General features: G+C 36.8%; 1 protein-coding gene across 4 annotated transcripts in view; it reads left to right on the top strand.

Annotated features, from left to right (window-relative positions):
• Nucleotides 1–19,485, top strand: part of ASH1L (ASH1 like histone lysine methyltransferase) — a 268,283-nt gene that overhangs the window by 14,020 nt on the left and 234,778 nt on the right. The window contains exons 2-3 of one of the 4 annotated variants that reach the window (XM_069078223.1): nucleotides 8,243–8,317; nucleotides 8,438–8,588. The exons of 2 other annotated variants lie outside the window; for them this stretch is intronic. The gene's annotated coding sequence lies outside the window, so the exon portion shown is untranslated. The remainder of the gene's footprint in view (nucleotides 1–8,242; nucleotides 8,318–8,437; nucleotides 8,589–19,485) is intronic. One more of the 4 variants, XM_069078222.1, reaches the window with a different exon arrangement.

Below are 19,485 nucleotides of genomic sequence, written 5' to 3'. Positions count from 1 at the left end.
GTGCCATGTACTGCTGAGAAAAAGGGTATATTCCTTTCTATCTTCATTCAGTTTTCTCCAGAGGCCTATCATATCTAAGTTTTCTAAAATTCTGTTCACTTCCCTAACTTCTTGTTTATTTTGTGTTTAGGTTTATCTGGTTCTGAGAGGGGGAGGTTGAGATCCCTCTCCCTGTCCCCACCCCCAATAGTTTTGCTATTTCTTCTAAAACTCAATTAACTTCTCTAAGAATTGGGTGCTCTGCCATTTGGTGCATATATGTTTAATATTGATATTATTTCATTGTCTGTTGTACTTTTTAGCAATATCTAGTTTCCTTTCTTGTCTCTTTTAATTAGGTCTCTTATTTTTGCTTTGTCTGCGATCGGTATTACTACCCTTGCCTTTTTTTACTTCAGCTGAAGCATATATTCTGCTCTAGCCCCTTACCTTTGCTCTGTATGTGTGTCTTTGCCTCAGGTGTGTTTCTTGTAAACGACATATTGTAGGATTCTGGTTTTTTAATCCGTGCTGCTATCTGCTTCTATTTTATGGGAGAGTTCCTCACATTCACATTTACAGTTATGATTTCCAACTGTATTTTTTCCCTCTCTCCTATTTTCCCTGTTTACACTTTTCTCTCTCTCCTTTTACCCTGTCCCTCCTCACCTGTGTTTTGCTCTGACCACTGCCTCCCCCAATCCGTCCTCCCTTCTATCACCCCCCCCCCCCCCCTTCTCCATCCCATTTTCTTTTCCCCTCCTGTTTCCTTATAGGGTAAGTTAGATTTCTCTACCAAACCGAGTATGTATGTTATTTCCTCTTTGAGCCAAATCCAATGAGAGTAAGGCTCAAACAATGCTTTCCCTCCCTCCCTCCTTTCCTTCTGCTGTAATAGGTCTTTCATACTTCTTCATGTGATACAATTTATCCCATTCTGCCTCCCCCTTTCCTCTTCTCCCAGTACAATCCTTTTTTTTAACCCCTTACATTTTTATTTTATCATCTGTCCAAGTCAACTTATACCCACACTCTTTGTCTAAGTATACTTCTTCTAACTGCCATAATAGGGATACAGTTCTTCAGAGTTACAAGTATCATCTTCCTATGTAGGAATGTAAACAGTTTAGCCTTATTGAGAACCATGTTTTTTTTTTCTTTTCTGTTTACCTTTTTATGTTTTTCTTTAGTCTTATATTTGAAGATCAGATTTTCTTTTTAGCTATGGTCTTTTCATCAGGAAAGTTTGAAAGTCCCCTATTTCATTGAATATCCTTCTTTTACCCTTGAAGATTATGCTCAGTTTTGTTGAGAGTTGATTTTTTGTTACAATTCAAGCTCCTTTTCCTTCTGAAATATCCCAATCCCTATGATCCTTTAGTGTAGAAGTTGCTAATCCTATGTAATTCTGACTGTGGCTCCTTCATAGTTGAATTGTTTCTTTCTGGCTGTTTACAGTGTTTTCTCCTTGACTTGATAGTTCTGAAATTTGGCAAGAGCATTCCTTGGAGTTTTCGTTTTGGGATCTCTTTCAGGAGGTGATTGGTGGATTCTTTCAATGACTATTTTTACCTTATGGTTCTAGGATATCAGGGCACTTTTCCTTAATAATTAATTGATTTTGGGGGGGGGAGGCAGGACAGTTAGGGTTAATGGACTTGCCCAAGGTCACAACATCTAGTAAGTGTCAAGTGTCTGAGGTCAGATTTGAACTCAGGTCCTCCTGACTCCAGGGCCAATGTTCTGTTCACTGTGCCACCTGGCCTGCCCCCTTAATAATTTCTTTTTTTTTTTCTTTTAAAGCAATTGGGGTTAAGTAACTTGCTCAAGGTTACATGGCCAATTGTTCCTGGGTGTGGTGCTAAGTATCTGAGCCCGGATTCGATCCCAGGTCTCCCGACTCTGGGGCCAGTGCTCTTACTCACTGTGCCACCTGGCTGCCCCGCCTTAATAATTTCTTGAAAGATGCTGTCCAGGCTCTTTTTGTGATTGTGACTTTCAGGTAGTCCAATAATTCTTAAATTCTCTCTCTTGATTCTGTTTTCCAGGTCAGTTGTTTTTCCAGTAAGGTGTTTTACATTTTCTACTTTTTCATTCTTTTGATTTTGTTTGACTGATTCTTGATGTCTCATAGAGTCATTAGCTTCTAGTTGCCCCATTCTAATATTTAAGGAATTATTTTCTTCTGTTGGTTTTTATATGTTCTTTTCCATTTGGCCAAAAGTACTTTTAAAGGAAATTTTTTAGTGGGATTTTTTTTTCCCCACATTTGGCCAGTTCTATTTTTTAAGGACATGTTTTCTTCAGTTTTTGTGCCTTTTTTCTCTAAGCTGTTGACTCTTTTTTTATAATTTCTTTTGCATAACTCTGATTTCTTTCCCCAGTTTTTCTTCTATCTCTCTTACTTGGTTTTAAAAATCCTTTCTGACTCCTTCCAAGAGGACATTTTGGGCCTGAATTCAATTCGTATTCCCCTTGAGGCTTCACATTACAGGCATTTTAAAATTGTTGTCCTCTTCTGAGTTTGTGTTTGGCTCTTTCCTGTCATCATCATAGTTTTCTATGGTCAGGACTCTTTGTTTTTTGCTCATTTTAAAAGTTGAGCTTTGTTCCTGATTTACAGGGGGCACTGTCCCAAGCTTGTTGCACTGGAGGCTAGGAGCCTGGTCACTGACTTTCTGTGTCAGGCCTCTGGGGCTGGCGACTTGCCAGCTGCATTAGGGTGACCAGCCTAGTGGCACTTGTGTCCAGGGTTCTGAGATTGGCAGTTTGCTTGCTGCACTGGAGCTGCTGGAGGCCTCATAACTGGCCTGCTGTACCACTGGCCTGCTGAGCCAGGACCACAGGGCCTCAGGTGTTGATCCATGCTGTGGCTAAGAACCTCCTTCTGGCATGCCTGTGCTCCACTGCACTCCTCTTTTACCCAAGTGTGACAGACCTTTTCTGAAGTTCTTCTAAGTTATGTTGGGCTGGAAAATTGTTTCACCCTGTCTTTTTGTGAACTCTGTCATTCTAGAATTCTTTTAGTGTCTTGATTTAATGTTATTTCTGAGGGAAACTGGAGAGAATTCGGGAAACTTCCTGGTTTCTTGCTACTATCTTGGCTTCTTTCTTACCTTCCCCTCTCCCCGACCTTGGACTACATCATTCAGTCTTTATTCTCTACCCACTGCCCTTTCCTTTATTCCCATTCCCTGTCCCCCCTCCCAACTTTTATCTCTTACCCCCAGTGTCCCACTCTAATGGGACCCACCTCTTATTTCTGGGATGTTTCCTGTTCCCTAAACCACAAACTTGCTTTCATCTTAAATCTTTTACCTTTCCCAATCCATCCATCTTTTGGCTCTCACTGAAACCTGGCTCTCCTGATGACATAAGCCTCCTTTTATACTCATAGCTACACTTTCACTTATTCCCTGCCCATCTACCCACTAGGGTGATGGAGTTGAAATATTTCTTACTCTTCATTGCTACTTCAGGCTCTCTTTCTATCATCATCATTCAGTAAACTCTTCTGTTTTGATATTCATTCAGTTCATATATGATATCCCGCCAAAATTCTGGTAGCTATTGTCTGCCACCCTCCAGGGTACTCTTCACTTTAACTTTTGCCCTCACATTAGGGGTCTTCAACATATGTATTGATACTCCCTGAAACTCTCTTATAAGCTTTCTTATTTCATGTGATCCACTTCTCCATCCCATCTCAGCCACCCACAAAGATGGTTATATTCTTGATCTTGTTCTCATAAATACTCCACTTCCATATTCATGAACTCTGAAATTTCTTTATCTGGTCATAATTTTTTATTATTCCACTTACCGCTCTGTCTTATAAGCCCAAACCCTATTCTTGGTTCTCACCTCAACCTCCAGGCCATCACTGCTGTACTAGCTACATTCTCCTCCCTTCCCTGTCTCTTCCCTTTGGTGAATTAGTACTTTTCTAAACTGTCCTCTTGGGTGCCTTGGATCCTTATCCTATCACTGGTCTTGCTGTGCCACACTTTAGCCTTGGTTCACTCCCCCATCTACTGCCTTTGCTCCTACACATGCACTGCTGATTAAAGCAGGAGAAGAGCATGAAACCATTCTGCCTAGGCCCATTACAGTTTTGTTATATAACCCCAAATGTGCCCTCAATGCTATTTGGCAATCCATTTTACCTCCTTAATCAACTCATTATCCCACTCAGGACAGCAGGTCTTCCAAATCTTTATATCCTTCCTCAAAATCCTGTTGCTCACCCTCCCTTCACCCTCTCAATTCAGAACCTTTTCTCATATTTTACTAAAAGAATTGAGACCATTGGCTGAGTTCCTTTTTTTCCCCTCCTCATCATCTCAGATCATCTAGATGCCTCTGCCCCTATCTTCTCCACCTGTCTCACATAATGAGATGGTCCTTCTCTTTGCCGAGGAAACTCCTCTACATGCACAAGGATCCCATTCCAGCCTGTCTTCTCCAACAGATTGTGCCTTCTTTCCATCCCCACTATCTCACATCTTCAATCTTTCCCTATCTATTGGCTGCTGCCCTACTGTCTGTAAATTTAGCTATGTCTCCTCCATCAAAAAACTCTTACTTGATCTGTCCATTCCCCCTAGCCAGCCTCCTGCTATTTCTCTTGTCTTTTGTGCCTAACCCCCTCAAGGCCATCTACACTGGTGCCTCTACTTCTTTTCCTCTCACCCTCTACTTAACTCTTTAATCTGACTACCCACATCATCAGTCAACTGAAAATATTCTCTAAAGTTAGCAGTAGTCTTTTAATTGCGAAATCTAATCTCACCTCTTCCTCCCTCCATATTCTTCCTCTTTTTTTCTTTTTTGGAGGGATCAAGACAGGACATTTGGGGTTAAGTTACTTGCCCAAGGTCACATGGCTAGTAAGTGTTAAATATCTGAGGCTGGATTTGAACTCAGGTCCCCCTGACTCCAGGGCCAGTGTTCTGTTCACTGTGCCACCTAGCTGCCCCCCATACTCTTCCTTTTTGACCTTTCTGCAATCTTTGATGTTGTCAGTCACCTTCTTGATATTCTTTTCTTCTATTATGTTTCTTCTCCTACCTATTCGTGGTGTTTTAAAAAAATTTCTTTTCTCTCCTATTTGACTGTTCCTTTTCAGTCTCCATTGCTGAAATTCATCCTGAGCCCTCTCCTTTTCTTCTAAACTGTTTTATTTATTTATCTCATTAGACCCTATTGATTCAATTATACTTTCAACATTAGTGATTCTCAGATCTGCTTAGATGTCACTGCTGTCTTCGAATCTTGCAGTGTTTCCTGTCTATTGGACATCTTGAACTAGATATTTCATTATCATCTTAAACTCAGCATGTCTAAAACTGAACTCATTATCTTTCCTCCAGAACCTTCTTCTGTATTACTATTGAGCCTAACATAATTCTGTCAGTCACTCAGGCAAGATGTCATCTCTTACTCCTCACTCTCCCCCTATCCAGTATTGCCAAGGTTGATTTTTACCTTTGTAAAATCTTATTCATATGCTCCCTTCTCCAATCTGACACTGCTGCCACCTGGTACAGGCCCTCGTCACCTCGTTTGGACTGTTGCCAGTAGTCTGCTGCTTGGTCTGCCTGCCATAAGTCTTTCCCTACTCCAATCCATCTTCCACTCAGCTGTCAAAATTTTATCTTTCTGTGGTGAAGGTCTGACCATGTTATTATTCCCCCTACTCATTAAATTCTAGTGATTCCCTATCATTTCTAGGATTAAAATATAAAATCCTTGGTTTGGGGTTCAATGCCCTTCACAACCTTGGTACCTCCCTACCTTACTACTCTAATCCCAGCTAAAATCCCACCTTCTACACGAAGCTTTTCTTGTTTCCCCTTAATTCTAGTGCCTTCCCAATGTTGACTAACCCCAGTTTATTCCATATGTAGTTTATTTGGACATGGTTGCTTTGCTGTGGTCTCCCCCATTGTACTTGTAAACTCTTGTAAACTCCTTTGTACTTTTCTTTGTATCCCCAGCGATTGCCATAACACCTGGTACTTAGTCAGGCACTTAATAAATGTTTGTTGACTGATCCTTTGAAATATTTTGTTTTATAATCTGTCATTTGTCTTAAATGCTTGTTGACGGATTGATTATAAATTTTTTCCTTTGACACACAGTTGCAAGATAGGATCTTTCATTTTACTTCTAATTTTTTATGATCTTTATTTGCATTACATATCCTTTTGGAATTTATTGTGGTACATTTGATATATGATGCTGGTCCAAACCTTTTTTAATATAATTTAAAAAAATTCTCAACTTAGGGGCAGCTAGGTGGTGCAGTGAATAGAGCATCCACCTTGGAGTCAGGAGGACCCAAGTTCAAATCCAGCCCTAGATACTTGACACTTACTAGCTGTGTGAACTTGGGCAAGTGACTTAACCCAATTGACTTGCCTTAAACTCCCCCCCCCCCCAAAAAAAATTCCAAACTTAAATACCACAAATAGAGACCATTTCTATATATACAGCAGTACTCAAAAAATGGATTTTATATTAAATCATGCATTTCCATTTTAGAGTGCTTGCCTTTAAAAATATGTATGTGTGTATGTATGCACAGACATATATGTGTGTGTATATATGTGTGAAATAAAATTCTATACCTTATTTTCAAAACTGTCCTTGTCTGTGCTTTCTTCTGAACTTAATTTGTAATTTGTAATTCAGTTTTCTTCTATTCATTTAAAATATTACAGTAGCTTTCTTCATCATACTTGCTAACCTCTCCTTCTTCCCATTTTTTTCACTACCCAAAGAGAAAGAAAAAAACAGCCACCTTTATAACAAATAAATATGGCTAAGGAAAAGAAATCCACAAAGTATCAAAGTCTAAAATGTTTTTCCTTCTTGTATTTATCACCTCTCTATCAGGAAGTGGATCGCATGTTTCATCATAAGTTCTCTGTAGACATTCTCTGTAGGTCGTTGCATTGATCAAAGTTCTTAGGTCTTTAAAAATTGCTTTTCTTTACAGTGTTATTGTCCTTGTACAAATTATTCTGCTTCTGTTCACTTCACTTGAACAGTTCATACTATTCAATATTTCTTGAACTCATCTCTTAAATCATTGCTTTATGTTGCAGTAATACTCCATTACATTCATATACCATAATTTGTTCAGCCATTTTCCCAGTTGTCTAAGAAGGAGTCCTGAGGTACACCTTTAGATTCAGATTCTTTTTTTCCCCCCTCTTTTCATACCTTTAACATCAAGATGTTTGTTTTACTTGTTACTCTTCCCCTTCTTGGTAATTTCTTCCTCTTTAACACTCCATCCCTTCCCTTATCTCGTTTTGTTTCCCTGTTTTTTGTTGTATTTCTCCACGAATTCTGTGTGTATGTGTACGTCTTCAGCCTTCCTTTGTCTATTTCATATGAGTGATATTTATTTTCTGCTCACTCTTCTAAGCACTTCATCTTTGTATGTTTTTGTTGTGCAAAACAGATAACAAGTAGCAAATTCCACTCCCTTCTTCCTCTTTTGTACACTTATTATATCCTTCCTTTTATTTTCCCTCTTCTTTCTCTTAAAACTCTCAAAACAGAACTATCCCAGTGTTAGGACCTCTGTTTTTCTTTTCTAATTCCTTAGTACCTGATATTAAAGTTATAAAGAAACTCTTATTTCTTCTCTCTGTATTAGAATGTTAGCACTGCATCAATATACAGCCCCCTTCGATTGCTCAAATAAATTTACCTTTTTAGGTTTTCTTCATTTTTTTTCAGAATTCTTATCCAACTCTTGCTTTTTGTCAGAAAATACTTGAAAGTTCTCTTCCATTAAAGGTTCCTTTTCCCCCCATAGGATTATACTCAGTTTTTCTAGTCTAGTCTAGGTTATTCTTGGTTTAAGTCTATTTTTATTTTCTTGGTATTGTTTTCTGAGATCTCTGGTGTTGAATAGAAACTGCCAGGTCTTGTGGGAATAGTGATAATATTTTTATCATACACTATCATTATCATCATCATAAGTTTGCATTTATAGAAATGCTCTGAGGTTTGTGAAGCACTTCACAAATATCCCATTTGAGACTAATCAGAATGCTGGAAAATAGGTGCTATTATTGCCCCTATTTTACAAATGGGGAAACTGAGACAGACAAAAATTTACTTGCCCAAGTCACACCTGGTAAGTGTCTGAGACTGAATTTGATCGATGTTTTTATTCCAGATCTAGCACTCTATCCATTTTACCATCCATGTGCCTCTAAAACCTTCTAAAACTTCTTTCTAGGTGACTGAATTTAACCTATGTACTTTGGATTTTGGCTATGACATTCCTGGGACTTTTGGTGGTTCTTTTCACTAGGTAATTTGTTCATTTTTTTTTCTTTTATTACACTTTCTGGGTCTAATAAATTTGGGCAGTTTTCATTTATCATGTCTTGAATATGTCATCCAGACTTTTTTTTTCTTTTCCTATTTTCAGGGAATGAGATTATTTTAAAATCATATTTCTGTCTGTTTTCTGGGTCAGCTGTTTTTGATATCAGATAACTTAAATTTGGACATCTGCTCAATTTCCAATTCTTTGCCACCATGACAAGAACTTCTATCAACATTTTTGTACATACATACAGGTACAAATATAGGTAACAATGTTTCTGTACATGTAGGTCCTTTTTCTTTTTGTTTTTTATCTCTTTGGGATACAGACCTGGTAGTGATATTACTTGGTCAGAGGATATGCATGGTCTTATAGCCCTTTGAGCAGACATCCAAATTGCTCTTCAGAATGGTCGAATCAGTTTACAACTTGACCAAGAGTGTGGCTCAGTTTTCCCATATCCCCTCCAACATTTGTCATTCTTTTTCTGTCATAACAGCCAATCTGATAGGTGTGGGGTGGTAGCTCAGAGATGTTTTAATTTGAATTTCTATGATCAGTAGTGATTTAGAATGATATAGATAGCTTTGATTACTTTGTCTGAAAAGTGCATGTTATCACCTTTGACCATTTATCAGTTGAGGAATGGCTCTTATTCCTGTAAACTCAGCTCCTTTTGCTACATATTTGAAAAATGAGGTCTTTATCAGAGAAACTTGGTATCAAATTTTTTTCCCAAAGATATGATTACTATGTATTTCTCTCCATCCTATTTCCTGTTTATTCTACTTTCTCTCCTTTCACCCTCTGCATGCTCAAAAGTGTTTTGTTTCTGACTTTTCCTTCCCCCAGTCCTCCTTACTTCTGTCAGCCCCCTTTCCCCTTTCTCTTATCCTCCTCCCCTTCTACTTAGCTGTAGAGTAAGATAGATTCCTATACTCAACTGAGTAGCTCTTTGAGCTACTTCTGATGAGAGTAAGGTTCGTGTGCTCCCCCTACTTCCTTCATCTTTTCCTCTCCTGTAAAAGTTCTTTTGCACCTCTTTTATGTCAAATAAACTACCCCATTGTACCTCTCCATTTCCCTTTCTCTCAGTGTGTTCCTCCTTCTAAACTCTTAGTTTTACTTTTTAGATAATCATCCCTGTCATATTCAACTCATTCATACCCAGGCCCTCTATTTATGTATACTCCTTCTGATTGCCCTGATAAATGTGAAAGTTTTTAGGAGTTATAAGTATCATTTTCCCATGTAGGAATGTAAGCGGTTTAACCTTATTGAATCCCTTATGATTTCTCTTTCCTGTTTACTTTTTTATACTTCTCTTGATTCTTGTATTTGAAAATAAAAATTTTTATTCAGCTCTGGTCTTTTCATCAGGAATGTTTGAAAGTCTTGCGTTTCATTGAATTTCTTTGAATTTTTTCCCTCTAAGGCTTATATTCATTTATTTCGGGTGGGTGATTCTTGGTTGTAATCCTAGCTCTTTTGCCCACTGTAATATCATATTCCAAACCCCCTAATCCTTTAACATAGAAACTGCTGAATCTTTTGTTATCCTAACTGTGGCTCCATGATATGTGAATTGTTTCTTTTTGCCTGTTTTCAGTCTTTTTCTCCTTGACCTGGGAGCACTGGAATTTGGCTATAATATTCCTAGGAATTTTCATTTTGGAATCTCTTCCAGCAGATGATCGATACATTCTTTCAATTTCTATTTTACCCTCTGGTTATAGAATATCAAGGAAATTTTCCTTAATAGTTTCTTAAAAGATGATGTCTAGTCTCTTTTTTTAATCATGGCTTTCAAATAGTCCAGTAATTTTAAAATTATCTCTCTTGATCTATTTTCCATGTCAGTTGTTTTTTTCAGTGAGATATTTCACATTTTCTAATACTTTTAATTTAATTTAATTTTATTGTTTCTTACTGTCTCAATGTCATTCATTTCCACTTGCCCAATTCTAATTTTTAAGGAATTATTTTCTTTTGTGATTCTTTTTCCATTTGACCAGTTCTACTTCTTAATGAGTTTTTTTCTTCACTGGAATTTTGTACCTCTTTCCATTTGGCCAATTTTGCTTTTTAAGGAGTTCCTTTCTGTGAATTTTTGTATGTCCCTTCCCATTTGGCCAGTTTACTTTTTCAAGGCATTCTTCTCTTCATTGGATTTTTGTGCCTCTTTTACTATTCACCCTATTCTGTTTTTTAAGGTATTATTTTCTTCAGTAATTTTTTTGTGTCTCTTTCACCAAGCTGTTGATTTTTTTTTCATGTTTTTCTTGCATCACACATTTCTCTTCCCAGAGTTTCTTCCACCTCTCTCACTTGATTTTTAAAATCCTTTTTTAACTCTTCCATGACCTGAGACCGAGTTATATTTTTCTTTGAGGCTTCGAATATAGTAGTTTTGACTTTATTTTCTTCTGAGTTAGTATTTTGATCTTCCTTGTCACCATAGTAACTTTCTGTAGTCATGATCTTTTTCTGCTTTTTGCTCATTTTCCGGTTTATTTCTTGACTTTTAATTCTGTGTTAAAGTGGGGATCTGCTTCAGAGTGGAGGGGCCACTGTCCCAAGCTTCAGATTTTTTTGTGTCAGCTGCATAAGTGGGGACCTGTAAGTTTCTAGTTCTTCCAAGGTGGTATGATCTAGTGAGAGCTATGTTTACTACTCTTCTGACCTGTGCTCTAGTCTCGGAGTGTCCACAAGCACTCTTTCCTACCCTGGAACTATGACTAGGGTCAATGTTCCCCTGTGGCCACAAGCACTGGTGTGCTAGTGCTCCTCGTCATCCGAGGACAGAGACCCAAGACTGTGACCCGGATCCAAGTATGGGCTATGCAATGGAATCCTTTCCTCTTGCCAGCAAAGGGACCCTATAATCTTTTTCTGACCAGTTGTCCCATCCCCTTACTTTCTTTGGGCTGAGAGGTCCAGAAACTGCCATTTCTGTCACTGATTAGTTGCCCCCAATTCTGTTGCCCCCAAGGCTGACTTCTGGCTTGTTGGGGCAGGGTTTGCAGTGGACTACACTACATTCTTACCCCACTGCAACTGCCCTTTCTTGCTGATCTTCTAAATTGTCTTGGGCTGGAAAATTGTTTCACTCTCCCCTTTTCTGTATTCTGCCACTTCAGAATTTACTTGGGTTCATTGTTTAAAGTTGTTTGGAGGGGTCTGGTGGAGAACTCAGGTGAGTCTCTGCCTTTTCTATGGCATCTTGGCTCTGTGTGCAAGGGTGCCCCTGCCCCAGTAATTTTTATTGCTGGTCATGGTCTTCTTTGACTTACTGATTTTTCAAGCTTTAGGCTTTATAGGGGCGACTAGGTTCTGTTCTCTGCTATACTTTTTGGTTGGGTGATGGGCCCTGCTTTGTATTTTCAAGGGGCTCACCTGGATTTCTGTGCCAACTACCAGTTTCTCCCCTCCCACTCTCCTCCATTTTTGAGTTTTGAGAGTGTTGAATCTTCAGGGTCCTCTCAGGTATCTTTGGACTGTTTAGACCTTGTAAAGCCCCTGAGCCCAGGCCTTTGTGACACAATGCTGGTCCTAGGGTCTTAAATTGTTCCCACCTTGAATTGTTTTATCTTCTTGAGTCTTTTCTCAGATGAATCTTCTGTTGTTTATAGACAGGTTTTTGGAGATTACTAGTGTCTTGGCTGACTTGTTTTTTCGTTTTGTGGTTTTTTTTTTTTTGGTCTTTATTAATTTGTTTGTTTACTTTTGGTTTACAAGATTCAGTTCCACAATCCCTTGATTTCAAATTTTCTCCCTCTCCTTCTCCCTCTCTTCTCCCCCCCCTATGGTGGCATGCAGTCAAGTATAGGATCTGCAATTAGTCGGATTGTAACTGATGGAATGAGCAATGGGAAAGAGGAAACAAAACTAAACGAGAAAAAAAGAGAGCAGGTAGTTTGCTTCAGTCTGCATTGAAACTCTGTTCTTTCCAGTTCTTTCTCTGAATGTAGACATCTCCTTCATGAGTCTTTTGAAATTGTCTCATAACATTGCTTTGCTGAGAAGAGTCCTGGTTGACCTTATGCAGTTTTGGAATGGAAGATATCACTTACTTTATTTTTTCATTGGATTTCTTGATCATTATTCAGGCTAGCATGAACTTCAGGGTTTTGCTGGAGTAGGTATGTGAGAATTTGAAGACCTGTTTCCTGTTCAGGATGCCTTCTTGGCAGGAAATTTCAAGTCTGTTTTCTATTGCATTGCTTTCTAGTCTTTTTGAAAAATTCTCATACTTCTCATTTGTCTGTGTTCTTTGTGTTATTGAATAATAGGCTGTATAATAAATATATATTATATTTTTATATATTATATATTATTAAATATATTTATATATAAATATAATAAATAACTGTATAGTTATTTCTGTTGCTATCTATTTAATCTGTTTTTCTGATCTACTTTTTAGTTTTTAAAAAATGGTATCATACAGTTTTGATTACCACTTTTATTATATATTTTGAAATATAGTGATAGACCCCTTAAGTAAAGCATTTCAGGAATATGTTCTTCCCAAAGGGATAAGAATATGTAAAATAGCAGCTGGCATTTATATGGAGCTTTAAGGCTTATAAAATGTTTTACATATTTTATATGAGGTAGATACTATCATTATTATCCCTGTTTTACAGGTGAGGGAAAAATATTACAAAAGCTTCATGAAAACATGTATATCTACATCTGTAATTATTTGTATTTTTGTTTATAAGTTTCAAGATAGTATGTTCTTTTCATTTATGATGCACCGTTGCATATTTGTATCTTTTCTAATCTTCCTATATTTAACCTTAGTTGATCACTAAATGAGAGACTTGTTTACAAGTACTTTACTTACTGTCTTGGAGAGTCATCTTGTTCTTTGAATGAACTAGAAAATAGAGTGAATCTGAATGAGATATTTTGTCATCTAGGATTTATCTTGCTTTTTATAATCAATAGCACATTTTCAAGAGACACAGTATATAGTGCTTTGCCTACAGTAAACCCACCTATTTGACTGAACCTTGCTTTATAATTTGAGAAAGTATATGTTCAGAAGCTGAAGATTCATGGATTCAGATCTCAGGAGATCATCAATAGAACTTTCCCACTGTTCATATTTTTGCAGTGTTGTATCTTTATATTTACTGTACTGCTAGTTTTATAAGAGTTTCATCACTTTGATGTTGCTGGCTCTTTTCTTCAGCTATATTACAAAGTGGATTAGACAGTGCCTTATAAAATATCCTAGAACTTTGGTTGTCTTTATGCTAGTAAAGTCTAGGTGGTCCAGTGGATAGAGTGCCAGGCCCTGTTATAGGAATGTAAATTTTTAAGATCTTCCCTGCCCCTAGGTTAAGTACACCTGGAGCCTGTGGTGAGAGGCTTGTTTTTCAGGAGATACTTTGTGATTGGGTAGTGGGTCAAGAGGGTTGTTACATTCTCTGAGCCTGGAGAAGGCTATATAAACCTTGATGTGAGATGTTGTTTTGGGGCTCACTTTGAGAAGCGTTGTGTGATTTGGCCAGAGGAGACTCTGGGCAGCTATTGAGAGGGGTCCCCCCCCCCCATCCTCTGCTTTGAAAACCCAGATGATGAGGCTTCCCTTTCTGGTAACTGACTAGGTAGGGATGTAATGGTCAAGACAGTTGGAGGCCTGTCTGCTTAATATGTTTTTATGTTTTCTTGTAACTTCTGTCTGTATACTCTGAAGTTCAGGGTGCTGACTTTTTCCCCTGAAAAAGGTAAATGATATATTTGATTGATTAAGGCAAGATTGTTAACCCATTTTGGGTTGCTTTCCTTTAGAAAAGCAGATCTAAGAACCTGTGTTGGCAGCCACCCTGGGGATGCTGGGATGCTTGCTGCAACAGGCCCTTATCTTCCTGAGTTCAGATGTGACCTCAGTCACTCGCTGGCTCTGTGACTTTGGGCAAGTTAACTTAATCCTTTTTGCCGCAGTTCCTCTTCTGTAAAATGAGCTGGAGAAGGAAATGCCAAACCACTCCCCCCAAATAGGGTCACAGAGTCAGATAGGACTGAAAATGACTAAATAACAAAGCAAAGTCATAGCTTTTTCAGATCAAATCAATTATAAGAAAATATTTTTTGCATAACCTTGCTAGGAAAAGCCTAGGTATAATTTAGAAGCCAAGAGACAGAATGTAAGAGTTTAGTTAATAAAATTCCATGTTCATTTCAAGCTTAAGCCAGATAAAACACAGGATACTCCAAAAAGTTTTAGTTAAATTTTAGGCTCTAAAGACTTTTGGGCCATCCTATATAGAATATTTTTCTGCCACTATTGAACTTTTCTCGTTTCTTCTAAAAGGAGAAAGATAATGAAATGCAATGACTTAAATTTAATAAAAATATAAAGTACAAATTATTCAACAAATTAGAGTCAAAAGAGTGATTCATCAATAAGCAGTTATTTGTTGTGTGCCAAAGAATCTTTTGATTTTTTTCCTAGAAAATGCAGAAACCCATGTGCTTCTTATGACTTGATTATTTTAACATGATTACCAGAAGGTTCATTATTACTACTTCAATATATCTTTGAGGTTCCAAAGAAGATAAAGTACTAAAATGATGATAATGTTAATGAACAGTGGGGCTACAATGGGCGTATGACCTGACATCTTTTGTTCAAAAAAGTTACCTGTTGAATGAGGCTAAGCTGCCAACTGTTTCTTATTCAGCCATAAAGTTTTACTTATTAGTAAACCATTTTTGTGAGCCTGAAAATGACTTTATCATCCAATTAGCTTTCCATTTAAACTTTAAATTTTTAATTGAGTAGACACATCTGATACCTTGCAATTAGCTATGTGAAAGAACTGATGAAGAGCAGAGGAAGCAAGAATCTGTAAGTTAAACTGCCACAATAATGTACAAGAAACAACACTGAGAGGCATCAGAACACTGAACAATGCAGTTATGCTACATTATGACTTTAGAGGAATAATGGTAAAACATAACCTCTCAGTAAACTGGGGTGGTGATAAATATATTCTTTAGCTTGATAATTGTGTTGTTGTATTTTGTTTAAGGAGGACTATTAGGAAATAACTCTGCAAAGCAGGAAGGGGGGGGGAGAAGACATTTTATTTTTTAAAGAAAATTTAGTTATGTGAGAATGAACATTTAAAAATATAAGAATCCTTGATGTTCCCAAATTTAATCCATAATCTAAATTTCACATACCAGGTGAACTGCTGCTTAAGACTACGTCTAGTAATAGACAAGAATGTAAACTCTAGCATCGTGGTTTAAAAGAATGATCAACACCTAAAGAAATGAAAAGAGGAACACAAGTAAAAAGTAAAATGGCAGGTTAATTATAGCTTGAGATTGTTTATTTTTAAAAAATTAGATATTATTTTGTTTTTCTGTATGACCTTTCACTTAATAATCCTGAAGAATAGAGAACCCATCTGTTGCTTTGAACATTGTGTTCAAGAGGCCAAGCAGTTTTGAACTGTCAGCCCCACAGCAGAAATTTAATTCCAGATAACTTATGTTGAAATATTCCCTGCGTAGCACACTGTTCCAGTGTTTAAATCTATTTTTATTTTTTTTTATTATATGGAGGAATAGAAGGGCTTTTCAAGAGACCAAAGGTCCCAGATTCCTTTATTACAAGTCAAAGTAAGAACCATCAATTGCATGGAAAATTGAAAGAGTAACTACAGTAGTGAATAGGACTTGGGGTTTATACTCCAAAATATCTAGCCTCCTTACATAGTCTACCACATGTAGTGCCTCCTGAAGTTTGCAAATGGCTTAGAACCTGTATGAAGAACAGTGTAATTGTTTACTGTAGCAGAAGATATTACCTTTGTGGTTTTGGTTTGGTTTAGGTACTTAAAGTCAGTCAACAAACATTTGCTAAGCACCTGCAGTGTGTCTAGCACTGTCATTGTGAAACTAATTTTTAGTCAGAGCTCATTGATGCAATGACTACAAGTTTTAGATTTTTTATTGTTTGGATATTCTGCCACCTAGCCTCAAAATCTGATCCTTTTCCTTTTTAAATACTGTGAATTGACAGAACTTTTACCTTTCTTTTCTTAAAGAAAGGATCCAAGTATGGAATGCTTTGAAAATGGGTGAACAACAAGAAGCATGGAACTAACCTTGATATAAAGGTGATAGTAATGTAGTATGCAGGGCTTCTAAACAGTGTTACATATTTGATCCTGGAGGTGATAGGGAACCACTAGGGTTTATTGAATAGGGGGGAATGACATGGCCAGATGTACACTCTTTTTGAGATCGCTTTGACAACTAACTTGAGATAATGTAATTTACTGTGTTATTCCCCAGATATGTGGGTGTTTTTCTTGGTTTCCAGGTTTTTGCTACTACAAAAAGAACTGCTATAAATATTTTTGTACTTATGGGTTCTTTTTGTTTCTTTTTGAACTCTTTGGGGAAATGTCTTTCTTCAATGCCTGTCTCTGGGTCAAAGAGTATGCAGTTTAGTGCATAATAGAGTGTATTAGTAAAGTAAGAAGGGACCTCCAAAAAATTTTTTTTTAATAAAAAAATCTGAACTTTAAAAACATCAAATAAAACATACATTTCCATATACATAGTAGAAAAGAAATTATACATGAAGCTGAAGCTGATGTGTTTAACTTGCCTTTCTTTTCAGTTGTATCATAAATTCACCATGTAACTTTTAAGAGTTGCTTGTCAGTGATTTCTTTGGGTCTTACTTCTGTATTTTACTTTGATTTTAAAAAAAAATTTTTTTTTTAATTTTTTGCTTTTTGGAGGGCAATTGGGGTTGACTTGCCCAAGGTCACATGGCTAGCTTTTTTTGTGTTAAGTGTCTGAGGCCGGATTTGAATGCGGGTCCTCCTGACTCCAGGGCTGGTGCTCTTTTTACTGTACCACCTAGCCACCCCTACTTTGCTTTTTTAAAAAAGTGTTTCAGTGACCCTCTTGTCTTTTTATTTCTTTTTAGCAGCCCTGTCCTTGTTCATTTTTCTCTGCATTAATTTATACAAGTCTTCTCATTTTTTTTCTGAAATTCTTCCTTTTGTCATTTTTTATTTTATATTTTAATAGTATTCTATAACATTCATATACCATTATTTGTTTAACCTTTCCCCAAAAGAAGGGCTCTCCATTAGTTGCTAGTTCTTTGCCATTACAAAAAAAGCTGCTATAACTATTTTTATGTATATGCATCCCTTTCCATTTTCCTTCTTTGGGGGTATATATTCTTAGTAGTGATAGAACAGCCAGGTAGTACAGTGGATAGAGTGTCAGGTCTGAAGTCAGGAAGCCTCATCTTCCTGATTTTCAAATATGATCTCAGATACTTACTAGTTCTGTGACCTGGGGCGAGTCATTCAACCCTGTTTGCTTCAATTTCTCATCTGTAAAATGAGCTGACGAAGGAAATGGCAAGAGAACCCCAAATGGTGTCACAAAGTCAGACATAACTGAAATGTCTGAACAACAATAACCTAGTGGTGGTAAGTCAAGTAGGGTATATTTAATTTAGTTACTTTCTGGTTATAGTTTTAAATTGCTTTCCTGAATGACTATACCAATCCAGCAACAATGCATTGTGTCCTTGTTCATCTTTGTCTTGAAATCTGTCTTTAGTGTATTTCAATGATTTAGTTGAGCAGTCCAGGTCAGAGGTTACTGGACTAACACCTAAACTAGTTATGTTTTTCTGTCTTTGGTAATAATAGTGCAGAACCACAAGGCTTTAGACTTTTATTACTTGCCTCTTTTTTTTCTTATTACTTGAATACATGAAATTTTTTCCCCCCTAAGGAATCCTCCCATAAAACCTTCAGAATTAGAAGATCACAGCAGTTTTTAGTAGATAAAGACCTCAAAAATTTCAGAGATAGTATGTTACAGAGTGAAAAAAATCCTGGGCATAGAATCAGAAGACTACCAATATGTGGGTGTGGGTGTGTATCTATGTGTCCATCTTGGCTTTCTCATTTCTTGTCATATGTTCTTGGTCAAACTACTAAATACTTATGAGTTTGTTCATTTTAAAAATAATACTTGCCTTAACTTCACAGGGTTCTTTTAAAGCTCAAATGAGATAAGGAAATGAAAATACCTTTTAAATTGTAAAGCACTGTACAAGTGCTCTATACACTATGTAAGGTATTGCTTTGCCACAGAAGTAATCTTTTAAAAATTTTTAAGCATTTTTTTTACCTTAATATCAACTAAAATGAACACTTAGGAGTACACAGTAAAACAAAAAAAAAGGATTGTACATGAATCTTTGAATTACCATTATGTACAGCTTGCTATTTATTTATAAGTATATAAGAAATGCATTAACTTTAATTGTTTTCCTGCTTCAATGTAATTCCTTCTGACAAAAGTGCTATTTTAACCTGTTTTGCTTTTTTAATTGTTTTGTGCAGAAATTACATAGTGATATTTATGGTACTTAATTTCAGTTTTATTCACCAGTATTCCTTTTAGTGTCTTGCCCCCATTTTATTTTTAAAAATAAACTTATAATAGTATATTTTACTTTATATGTCACCTTTATGTCCTAGTGTATCATTTCCTTTTCCCAAAAGGATGTTCTATATAACAAAGAATAAAAAAACACCCAAAGAAAATGCCAATAGTTCAGCAAAATTACCAATACATCAAAAAAAAAAGTCCAACATAATTGTGTATTATTGCAAATCCATAGGCCCCCCACATTCACATAGAAGGGGAGAGTACCGTTTCCTGTCTGTTCTTTTCAACCAAACTTGGCCATTATAATTTTATAGAATTCGGTTTTGATCCTTTTCTTGTTCTTTCCATTTATATTTTTGTAGATTTTATTTCAAACAGAGGTGAAGTGACTGGTCATGTAGCTAGTAAGTGTCTGAGACTGTATTTGAACTAAGATTTTCCTGACTCTCAAGTTCAGTGCTTTATCCGGTGCCCCCTGTAACTACCTCTAAATCTAGGGTGTGCTTTTTAGCTTAGATATTGAGTATAATAGACCTTATTTCAACTATGAATTTTTGGGGGGCACAATTGTATTTTTGTCTGTATCCATAGAATATGCAAACATTCTGGTTTTTAAAAAGCCTATTAATTGTATAAAGTGATTCCTATTTATATACTTTTGTAATATCCATTACATAAACCTCCAG

The sequence above is a fragment of the Petaurus breviceps genome, unplaced genomic scaffold (genome assembly GCF_028583685.1).
Source record: "Petaurus breviceps papuanus isolate PSGF00001 unplaced genomic scaffold, PetGlider_PUasm1.0 91023, whole genome shotgun sequence".
Taxonomy (NCBI): Eukaryota; Metazoa; Chordata; class Mammalia; order Diprotodontia; family Petauridae; genus Petaurus; species Petaurus breviceps.
This window is presented reverse-complemented; position numbering and strand designations above follow the sequence as displayed.